A 12,031-nucleotide genomic window follows, 5' to 3' on the forward strand; every position below is an offset into this window, starting at 1 on the left:
TGTGATCTGATGGCTGTCTCCCAGTTGCCATTCCAAAACCTTGGCCTCTTCTCCCAGGAAATTAGTGACAGGACAAGAGGGAATGGCATCAAGCTGCAGCAGAAGAGGCTCAGGCTGGACTTTAAGAACAATTTCTTTACTGAAGGGGTGGTTAAGCATTGGAATGGGCTGCCTAGAGAGGTGGTAGAGCCACCATCCCTGGAGGTGTTCAAGAGACAGCAGGACATGGCACATAGTGCTACAGTTTAGTGGTTTTCTTGAACAGCATTCACACTGTGTCATGGTTTGACACTGGCACAATGCCAGTGCCCCCATGAAAATGCAATCTCTCAATTGAATGCCGTGAAATGCGATCAAGAACAGAGCAAAGCAGGCCCAAGCCTAATAACAAGAAAAGAACTTTATTAAGCTACTACCCCTATGCTACTATAAAAGACAAAAAAAGAAGAAAGAAAACACACACAATTCAAAATGAAAACCTTCCAAAACATTCCTCCTCCCACCACCCAACTCCAACAAACCACAGTGAGACACAATCTGGACCCCAATCAGATTTCCACCCTCCAGATAATCAACACCCAGTCCATCTGCAGGGAGAGAGGAGTCTCTCTTGTGCCACAGACCCCCCAAGAAACACAGCTGTCACATCCTGTGCTTCTATGTCACCACATGGCACCGCCCAGAGAAAAAGTTTGCCAGTGGTGACCCTCTCCTTTCCATGCACAGTGCTCTCACCACCAATGCATGGATGGACAGACTGCTTTTTAGGATTTTTCCTTTCAAGGGTGCCCTGCCAAGAGGGGAAAAAACAACAGTTCGGTTTTTTATTTTTGGGACCAACAGTCCCCCCCCATTTTCCGCTGGGGCTAAGGGTCCAAGAAAAGAGATATTCTTCTCTTCTTCCTCTGCAAAGACAGGGGGCACCACCACAAACTTCCTTAACTTTCCTCAGTTCGCTCCACTTCTGTCTTTTCCCAGCTGAAGCAGGTCTCTCTGGCTCACCAGCATCCTCCTAAAATACAGTCTCTCTTGGAGGAGAAGATCAGTTCAGTCTGTGGCTACCAAGAAAAAGTCCAGCCAAAAGCCACTCCATCATCTCCTCCCACTTAGAATATCTCCTTCCAACAGCCCAGGTCCCAGGCTGTCTCTCTTCCTCTCTTTCAAACTGAGGAGGAGAAAAATTTCACAAAGCTTTCATTTCTCAGGAAGGGTTAAAAGTCCCGACTCCCAAGGATGGCTCGCTGCCCAGGCTCCAGCTCCCACAGGCGGCTGGGCACCTTGCGGCCCCCCCCGCTCTTCTCCTTCCCTGCGGTGAACTGCTGATAAAACCACCGCTGTCTCTTTCTCTCTCCTGGGAGAGAGAGAGACTCTGGGGGGAAATGGAGACATCCCAGATTTCTCCACCCTTCCATCTGCAGGGAGCCAGCCTGGTTCCAGTCTCTCCACCCTTGGGCCTACCTCAGTCAGGCCACATGGCTTCTCCCCTCCCCCACCCAGCTCTTGGCCGGGCAGGGGAGAGTCCTGCACTGCACACTGACCGCTGAACCAAGAGAGCGAGTTCCCCTGGGAATTCTGCTTTTAACCCCTCTGTGTTCTCAGAGGCGTGTCTACCTTCAATTGGTCAATGTCCAAATTGACCTCTTCCTTCCAGAAAAATTCTTTTTCCGTGTCAAACCACGACACACTGACATCAAAATAACCTAGAATTTTTTTAGATTATACAAGAGTCTGATATACATGCAAGAAATCAAATTTCCCCCCCCCCCTTAACTGGAACAGAAACTCAGGTATGATGTTCCCATGTAAACTCTGACATGCATTCATTTCAGTCACATGCAATTGTATGACATGAAAGGTGCTCTTCAGGCTAGCAGTACATAAGGAACCACTGCCTAACAAAATCAAGATCTTAAAGGGATCCAAGCAATTTTTATGAATATTCCATAGCTATGAGAAATCTGTGTTTATATCATATGAGCTTTAGTCACTAGACACTCTGTTATTTACTCCATAAACCTTCATTTAAATGAGAAGATTTATAAGAAACCTTTTCCTTAGAGGCAGGAGATCTCATAATCTCATAATCAATAGATTTCTCAGGAGATCTCACAATTTTTCTTATATCTTTGGAACTATCTGCTGTTGTCTATTTGGAGATCTGCAATATTGAAATATTTGAAACACTAGTAAAATTTGGTGGAGCAGTTGCTATGTAAGTTATCATTTGGTGCTACTTATTATGTTATGATAACCATTTGCACATGCTATACTCATTGCCACACTGTAAGGGGTGGAATATGACTGCAGTTTGTCCCAGGAACATGAAAGAAACAGAAAGAAAAAAAGAAAGAGAAAGAGGAGGAGAAGGAGAAGGAGAAGGAGAAGGAGAAGGAGAAGGAGAAGGAGAAGGAGAAGGAGAAGGAGAAGGAGAAGGAGAAGGAGAAGGAGAAGGAGAAGGAGAAGGAGAAGGAGAAGGAGAAGGAGAAGGAGAAGGAGAAGGAGAAGGAGAAGGAGAAGGAGAAGGAGAAGGAGAAGGAGAAGGAGAAGGAGAAGGAGGAGGAGGAGGAGGAGGAGGGAGGAGGAGGAGGAGGAAGAAGGGAAGGGGAAATGGAAGGGGAAGGGGAAGAGGAAGGGGAAGGGGAAATGGAAGGGGAAGGGGAATTGGAAGGGGAAGGGGAAATGGAAGGGGAAGGGAAAGGGGAAGGGGAAGGGGAAGGGGAAGGGGAAGGAGAAATGGAAGGGAAAGGGGAAGGGGAAAGAACATCTTTATGCACTTGTTCTTTTATGATTCTTGCTGTTTCACTCAGCTGCCTCTAAAAGGAAGGGCAATTAATATAATTACAATGTGCATTGAGAAGTCCTGTCTGAGAATGCATGTGAGAAAAAATTCATCCTGCTCTCTCTTTTTTTTTTTTTTTTTTTCATGAATGCTGTACAGTTAAAAACAGATGAAAACCATGAATTATATAGGTGGCTGCTGCATTTAAAGGAGATTTCCTTTTATTGAGAGGGAAAAGAGAGCTTGGAAGAAGAACCTCATAGAAGGAAACACTAACTTAACTTTTATTCTCATACTTTATGGAACTACCTAGATCTATATGCCACTATCTTTATTAGTAAGTTATATCCATAATATCAGTAAAGTTCAGAGACCTTGTACTTATTTTTTCATGTAAATGAAATGGCTAGATTAGGATGAACGGAAATAAATTAACTCCGAAGCAGGCAGTCTTCTTCTCAGTGAAAACAGTCAGAAGTTACAATTTCAAAATAAACAGAGTTTGATACAAGAGCTTCTGAAACCTTCCTAATACTTCCTTAGGGTAGAAATACATCTTGGAAATATTTCTAAGTGAATGATTGGGCTAGATGATCCTTGTGGGTCTCTTCTAACTCATTTTATTCTGTGATTCCATGATTTCTTTATGGTCTTCAATACTAATTTTTTTTCTGAAATTTTACATAATGGCAAGGTTTTGCTAACAAGGAAAAAAGAAAACCTTAGTCTATCTAATTTCTCTCTTTTGTCCTTCTTTGTTAAAAAAGTGAATTAAAGTGATCAAGGAAACAGGATTATTCAGAAGTTCATGACTGCAACATCAAATGTAATCATGTAACAAACTGCTGGAAAAATCCCAGCCTCTGGGTCCTTTCTGTAGGGTGACCCTACAGCAGACAGATTAGAAACTCATGTACACTGTTGCTACAGTTATAGACTTTCAAAAATTTCTCTAATTTCTTAATGCAATCAGAAAATAATACAATAAACAAACAAACAAAAAGTATAGTGTGATATTAGAGGTGTGTCAAGTGAAAGGAATGGTTAGCCCTGTGGTGAGCTGAACTTTGAGCTTTAACTTTCTTATTTGTTGATCACATGTTTTTCATGTCTTCCTCATAATTCTTCTGTATTGTTATTAAACCACGAATTATTAGTAACAATATCAGTGAATAGTAAATTGTTGTCAGTATTGGTATTTAATAGTAAAATATCTCCAGTATCAATAAACTTTAACAGTAATACCAATGTTTTTTAAAGAATCAGAATCATGGAGTCTGGAAGGAACCTCTGAGGGCTCTCAACAGGTCCAACCTGTTCCTAAAAACAGGTCAAAATTAACTCAGGTCTGGCCTTATGCAACTGAGCTTTGAATGTGTCCAAGAAATAACAGCCTCTATTGGCAACTCATTTCAGTTTTTCACTACAATATTTTCTGTAATAATCAAAAGAAAGAATAACTATACATACATATGCTAAAATGAATTTGGATAGTTCTGACAGTATTCTTTTGCAAAAAATTAGAAATATGGGGAGATTCACTAAGAATAATGAATGGTGTTTATCAAATATTTTTTGTTAATTATTACAGACTGAAGGCCTCAAGGAAATATTTAAATCAGAAGAAGTAACATTACAACATTAAATGCTTAATGATAATTTTGTTGTAAGTACTACAGTATTAAAACATCATTTTATTAGATGCACAATTACCCTGCAATAGTAGATTTTTTTTTTTTATAATAGTTTGGTCTATTAATGTTAAAATAGTTAATGATTTTTACTTAGGTATCTTGTTGCACTTTGAAATATAAACATTTATTTCTGCAAAAAAACCTAGTATATAAAATTGGCTATTTTTACAGTCAGAAAAAAGGAGACAACAAAATAAGGAAGTTCAAGCTACAAACTTAAAAGAACCTTCAACACAGTGTTTTGCAATTATATTCATTGCATTTCATGCATTTTTTACAGCACATTTGATTAATACATAATTTGAACTATTTTTGTAGTCATCTTCACTGAGGCTGAACTACATCAAAGAAGGTAACAATAATGATTATCTCAGTGATTCAAAGTAGGATATTACCTTGTAATCTCAATTCATTAATTGTTCTGATAGTAATGTGCAAAGTACAGTGTTATCTCTGTCATTTTCCTATGCCTATCACTTTCCTATTCAATAAGGCCAAGAAAAATAAACTGCTATGCAGTCATTATTGCTCCAAGTGAAGACAAAAGTAAAGACAAAAATCTGCCCTAGAAGAGAACAAATTATGCTGGCACATAGCAGCATGAGATACTCTTCAGAAGTTTGCAAAGGATTTTAGCAAATGTCTGCTCTTCTTTTTTTTCCTCCTTCTAAATTTTTGCCTTTATTTTCATTTTAGAATGAAGTGATTACATAACCTTTCATATCTGCCAAACAATTCATTATGAAGCCTTCATAAATTATGTAGTATTTTAAACTTTAAAGAATCACTGCAGTATTACAAGCATGGGAAACCTGCTTCTAATATGTAAATCTCTTAACTCAGATATCCATAGAGGAATTAACAGAATAGCCAGCAAAATGCATGAAGTTCTCAAATAATGAAACAATATAAGAAAAATAATATGCCTCACAAGCATTCTGAGTTAGTAAATTCCATTACTTGTATGCATGTAAAGACATAATCATTGAATGTTTTGTGATCTGTTCCATTGATTTACCTGACTTTCCTTTAGAACAAATAATACAAGATAGTACAGCATAATATACCAGGAAATATAAAGAGGGGTTAGGTGCAGATACTTAACTCTTGTTAGGCTAATTCTGCACACTACAATATGACTTTTTTATACCAAAGTGGCATTCAGCATGATGGTCAATCATCTACTGCTGCTTAAATGAAATCCTGACATCTTTGAACTAAACTAACAAATAATGTTGCTGACACAGAAAGCCACGATGAAATTAAAATAAAATGTATGAGAGTACTGGCAGCAATGAAATTACTGCATTAAAATAAATGAAGAAACTGAAACCCAAAAGAGTAAGCTGTATATAGTAATTCCTAACACTGCTATTTAAAACATTTACAATGATAATGGTGGAACTCTGAGCTTAAGGTCCTAAAGACAAAATAAATTAAAAAGTATTTGAAGCTTCACCTTGTAGCAGAAATAAAATCAGTTTTGAGTCTATAGAACCCATCCAATTGAAAATATTTCCAAGGTGATCTAATTAAGAATTTTGGTTTAACTCTTCATTTTGAATTGTGACAATTTTGTTTAGTGGGTAAATAAAAATTCCAAATAAGAGTTAGAGTTAAACCTCCATCCAAAACAGTAGTTGTCAAGTCATTAGTGTAACAGGTTCTGAGTCAACTGCTGGTCTCATCTGTTTAGAATATCTGGTTTATGTTTCTTATACCTGCATGCCAATTAAAAAATATTTGAGGGTCAAATAATATTCTTATAATACAACCATATGTTTAGATCATATGTTTCTTCATCCATTTCACACATTCTCACAGACTGTTAAATAACTTTGAATACTTGAAAATTAGCACAGGGTTCCTTTGGCCCTTAGAGCCTTGATTCCATCCTTTAATAGCGGCTACAGGTTCTTTTCCATCTTGGAGTTCCAGATATTCTCTGTGTAGAGCAGACATAATTGGTTTTATCCCAGACTTCCTGGGATAATTGGTTTTATCCCAGACTTCCTGGGAGGGAACGTTCTACCAAATTTTTCTTAAAAACAAAATTTTTCAATTCAGATATTTAACAGAAATTTACTATAAGAACTTTTGAGTTTGTTTTTATTCTATTTGTAGAGAAAGAAGTTGCTATGCATAATAAGGGCAAGTTAATGTGGAAATATTTCCTTTAGAGAATTAAACCAGCACATACCACAAATTGCATTAAGACACTAACTTTTTTTCCTTTTCTATTCATTCTTTTTCTTTTATCATTCAATCTTCCAGTGTTGGACAATAACAAATGGCATATTATCTAATTATTCTTATAAATTTCTACTAACACAGATTGTAAATCTCAATGGTGCATGCAAAGTAAAATATCCAGCATACCTGTCAAATAGTGTGTAGCTTCAGCTTCAATCAAGTTCTCCAAACATTGTCACTGCTTCATCAAGATGCTTTAAGGTATAAGAAATAGCTACAAAGGCTGTCAAATATGATGAAGGACCTACAGAGATGTATTCTCACCTGGAAGAGTAATACATGGTTAAATAGCACAACTTAGGGAATATTAAAGCACACTAGATGTTTATTTTAATGCAGATTAGTTCCACCCTTAGTATGGAGGAAGCTCAGTTTCCTTCATCAATTAAACTCATTAATTACTTTACATTATTCAGTCTCCAAACTGGTGACACAATCTCTTCAAAGTCTCTGAGAAATAAAAATATAAAGCAATAGTTGCAATATGACGAAACAGCATACACCATTGAGGATGTATAGCTTACATTCTGCAATTAAAGTAGTACTCATAATGATAACAATAGGTCTTTTTTGTTGCTTAAAATATATTGGTCAAATGTTAAAATCATTCCACACAGAGCTATTATCTACAACACCACAGGGGTGACAGAAGTTTCATGGAGGTGAGAGTCTAATTCATATAAATAAATCTGATATGAAAAACGTGACAGATTATGCTTTTTTCTTTCAAATATCTGACAGAAGAGTAAGCTGGAATGAGATCTGCCTCCCAGTCTTTGCCAAAATCTTATTCAAAGTAAATAAAAATTATTTTATATAGCAGGTGCCTGCCACCCACTATCTGTAAGACTTAAGGCTATGAAAATAAAATGAGACAGTTTCAAATTTTAGGGTGGACATTAGACTGACAAGTTTGGTAACAGAATTTCTTGAACTATTGCTATCTAAAGCTTTTAGCAGTGGGAATATTTTTATCTGGGTACACAATGTTAAATGTTAATAATTATGTCAGTTTTGTTGGTTTTTTTTTTTTTTCTGAAGGCTAGGTTTTGAGAGTTAGGTTGTGAAAGTGAAAATAGACTAATACAGAAAGGGAGATAAATACTTTGTTAAAATACAGCAGTGACAATAGAATGCCCCTCGAGATTTATATGTGACCAGAAAGGGTGTTAATTAGTTAGCAAAATGACAAAAGAATAATTTAGATATGGTGTTAAATGGTACATTGAAAGTTACTAATAAAATAAAAGTATATACTGATATGAATGTGAACATCTGAAAGCAAGATCAGCTTTGCAGGAAGGTAAAAATAAATCAGTTTCATTGTAAGGAAGTTACCAGAACGGTGCCTACATTTAACAGCTCATGCAAGATATGTACACAGAAATGGAGTTAAGCCTGGCTTCCCATAGCTGTGCTTCTGAATGACTGGGACCTGTAAGTGAGGGTGAGAATTTGCATGTTTTTGCTGAAGAATGTTCTAAAACCAAGACGTTTTTCATTCTTAAGGAGATCTCTAGTGTACATTATTGTGTGCATTCACATTATGCTCAGAATCTTAAGAATTAGATATATGAGATTTTTACCAAACTCTCAGTAGATGCCATGGGATTGGAGAACATGTGGAGATATATCTGCCAATGTTTCTGATTTCTCATAAAAGCAAGAGTTAAGAAAAAAAACCCCAAAAGAATGAATTTGTATCCCTAGACTGTATTTTAGCTGTAAGTTTTATAGTGCAGAAACTTTTGAAAGTTCTTTAGCAAAAATAAGTGCATGATGCAATTAAATATTTGCTTCTAACTGGAAAATTAACACCTATTCTGTAATTAAGTAATGATAACTAAAAGTGCACTTCAGCATGATTACAAGAGGAAATGAGAAATGTCACAGGACAGAAGTTTAATAGGTGAAGTGGTTCCTTGGTTCTGATAGGGGGTTTTTTTTTGGTACTTGGTTTCTTGTTTATATATGTTACATTTCTATGTTATTTTGTGCTTATGACAGAACAAAGGAGGCTTTGCCAGAAATTTCCAATTTCCGATTCCAGGAAAGAAAAGAAATAAAACCTCTTCTCTGATCATGACATCATCTTTGGGAGGCAAGTTATTGAGTTCCATGACAGTTTCTCTGTTTCCATGTTGCAGTTAAAAATTACCCAAGGTTCTGGACTCAAACTTTGTTATGGATGCTAACTGTCTTCAATACAGAATATGGGGAAAAAAAACAACAAAGTATTAGGTCATTCAGTCAGAAAAGTGTCAGGAAAAAGAGAAAATAAAGTGTTGAGCTCTGCTTTTGTTTTATAACCAAATTATTATATAAACTGGGGAAGAGAGATGATTGACTAAGGGATATATGAACATAGCAAACTGTTGACAAAACCATAAGTGAAAGCTAATGGTTTTGTCAACAGTTTGTCAACTGTAGAAAGCCAGACCCAATCACACTTTTTGTTACACAACACAATAGTAGATTTAGTTTGAATTTACCCTACTTAATTTTCTAGCTTCTAGGATTTATCATGTCCATTTTCAACTGAGGAGCAGAAGAAGTTGCAAAATAGAAAAACAAAAAAAAAAAAAAGAATGTAGGCATAATCTCAGTGGGACAAGAAAGGGAATACAGAAGTAAAATACAAAAAAGTGCAATTTGTAATCAATATCTGTTGGTTTTAATGTGAGTCTAACTCGTCTAAAACCTAATTTTTATTTCAAATCTATTTTATGAAGAACCTGGTTTAAGTTTCTGAATTTGAATCTGATTCCATCTCTGGGTGATCAAAGAATTCAAGTGATAAAATCTATGACTTACTTGCATCAAGAAAAAAATTTCTGTAATGTGATCATATGCTTCATGTAGAAAAGAACAAAAAATTCTTCATAGTAAAATCTCTATAGACTACATCCCACAGAACTTGTTAGTCAGTGATAAGAATGCTAGGTCTCAAAGCATATGCTTTTAGAGAAAAACTGGCTTGTTCTTAAGTCATCTTACTCTGTATTGGTAAAGGAATGGAAAGGCAGCCCAGCATTCAGCTGTTGCCTAAAACCAGTGAAAAGTACAATTATTTGGCACTGATATATGACAATTCTAGTAAAAGCCTTCTATGTGGTCCTCTCAATAAAATCCCTTTCACTATATATAATGGGTTAGAAATATTCTCTCCTAGTTTTTACAACACTCAGCAAAGTTCACTGTCAGACTGTCAGGGAAAATTGTCTAGGTTTCTTCATACTGTGTAGGTGACAAATACTCCTAGATAATGAAAATAGGTTTGCTGTACACTTTGGGCTTGTCTTCAGCAATCCAACATTTTAAAACTTATTTAAAGAATATGCTGAAGAAACATTTAAGTTCTGAAAACAGCAAAGTTGAAAAAATATGAAATATGGCACACTTGTTATGAACATTCAGCAAAATAAATACAACTTCTGGTAATCAGTGTGTTGTGAATATTGCCATTTCCCTCAAATAAACTCTGGGAAAAAAAATCAGTGCATTAGAAAAGCCTTTTAAAGTTTCTCATTTCCTTCACTAGAGTTTGAGCCATGAGATTTATTGTAAAGAAAAGTGAAATTTTTTCACTTATTAACCTTTATTAACCTTTATTTTTCTTCTCCATAATTTAATAACTAATTTTTTCTGCCAGTAGAGAGTTCTTAAATTAATTTGGAATTAAATAAGGAGTTGCTCAACTTGAGAAAGAAAAAAAAAGTTGTTGTTTTGGGGTTTTTACTATTAATAAGATTATAATTAATCTTCTGATTTTTCATTGGGGGAAGTATAACTACTTCAGCTATATAGAATCTATTTCTACAGAGAATCTATTTCTGTCCCTACTTGATGGATGTTCCTGAGCTAATAAGATATATTCTAAAATCCTTTTCTGATAAATAATATTCTCTTTTTGACTGTTATTATTGTCAAAGCAAATTTTTCTTCAGAAATAAAAACTTGCCACCTTTGCTGACAAATCAGTAAGTCTTCTGAAATATGACGGTAGCAAAATGAGGTTGAAATATCATACCAGGTTTTCAGGGAAAAAAAATATTAAAAATGTATCAGTCAGAAATAAAAAATTGTTGGCAGATAATTTTTACATGAAAATATAAAAAGTAATTTTGACAAGACATCCATAATTTCTTTTAAAAAAAGTAGGAAAAAATTATCTTAAAATTAAAACCAGGTTATTTTTAAAATTTAATTTACATTTAATTCACATAATTTTAAGTATTATAACATTGATTGTCTCAGGGCATGAGCCCCTAAAACTAGGAATTATATAAAGATTGCAATATTTTTTTTCAATGTATATTTTGCTTGTTTCATGTAATCAATTAAAAAATAAATGTGTCAATAAGTTAGCCAAAAGTCAGCTTCCTCTTTCTGAACATGACCACAGCAGATCTAAGGAATGTTGTGAAATTATACCTAAGACAGTAATTAAATTTATATATGGAATAATTTTCTTTCAATCATAACTTGTTGCAAGTATGCCATATCTTGCATCTCTGTCTGTTTGCATAAAAAAATAAAAATTGTCAAGATTAAAAGATTTCTGGAACTACCTGTTATCTGATGAACATGTTTTTTCTGAGAAAAACTGCTGATGGTTAAAGCCCTTCTTGTCTTCATTACCCACATAAAGGAAACTAGTCAGAAACAGGGATTAATGCTTTGTAAATCAGATGTTAAATGAGATAGTTCTGGTTCAGTGTCTGCAAAACTAGGTTTAACTGATCAACGTGTTTCTTCAGTTCCAGTTATAAAATGAGATTTATCCAACAATGAACGAGATCTCTCAGGATTAAAAAGCAGTAGAATCTATAGTTTACACACGTTTTGAAAAATTAACTAATTTCTCTCTCAAATAATATCCTGAGAGGAAGAATAGTAAAATGAAGAGCAGAAAAAAAAAAAAATCTTGTGGCTACCTGATAGAAAAAACTCAATATCCTAGTACTCTTCACTCTAAAAGTGATATTGGTCTAGGGAAGGATATATGCTGGACTTCTATAAAAACTTGGATACAGGGTTGTACCTCAAGGTACAAAGGCATAGACAACAACCAGGGGCCATCAAAAGGCCCCTAGGGTCAAAACAGGAAAGAATAAAATGAATCTTCCTGAAAAGGGGAGAAAATCCTGACACCAGGAGAGGCCAGACTTGAGAGTTGCAGGCCCTGCATATCTGAAGAGCTCTGACCTCCATGGTCAGACACCATCTGTGTCTCACTGCAAGGAGGGCCCCGGAGGAGCCGTGGTGAGCAGCCCCACGTGGCGCCTGCCAGCTCAGAGGGTGC

The 12,031-nt window shown here is 35.6% G+C and overlaps 1 long non-coding RNA gene across 1 annotated transcript; it reads right to left on the bottom strand.

Annotated features, from left to right (window-relative positions):
* Window positions 1-385: 385 nt before the first annotated feature.
* On the bottom strand, window positions 386-1,540 carry LOC140680324 (uncharacterized). Its single transcript, XR_012051488.1, has 2 exons — window positions 1,459-1,540; window positions 386-1,165 (listed from the first exon to the last, which is right to left on the bottom strand). It is a non-coding gene; the product is annotated as an uncharacterized lncRNA (long non-coding RNA).
* Between the last annotated feature and the right edge of the window lie 10,491 nt (window positions 1,541-12,031).

This window comes from Taeniopygia guttata, chromosome 1 (assembly GCF_048771995.1).
Source record: "Taeniopygia guttata chromosome 1, bTaeGut7.mat, whole genome shotgun sequence".
NCBI lineage: Eukaryota > Metazoa > Chordata > Aves > Passeriformes > Estrildidae > Taeniopygia > Taeniopygia guttata.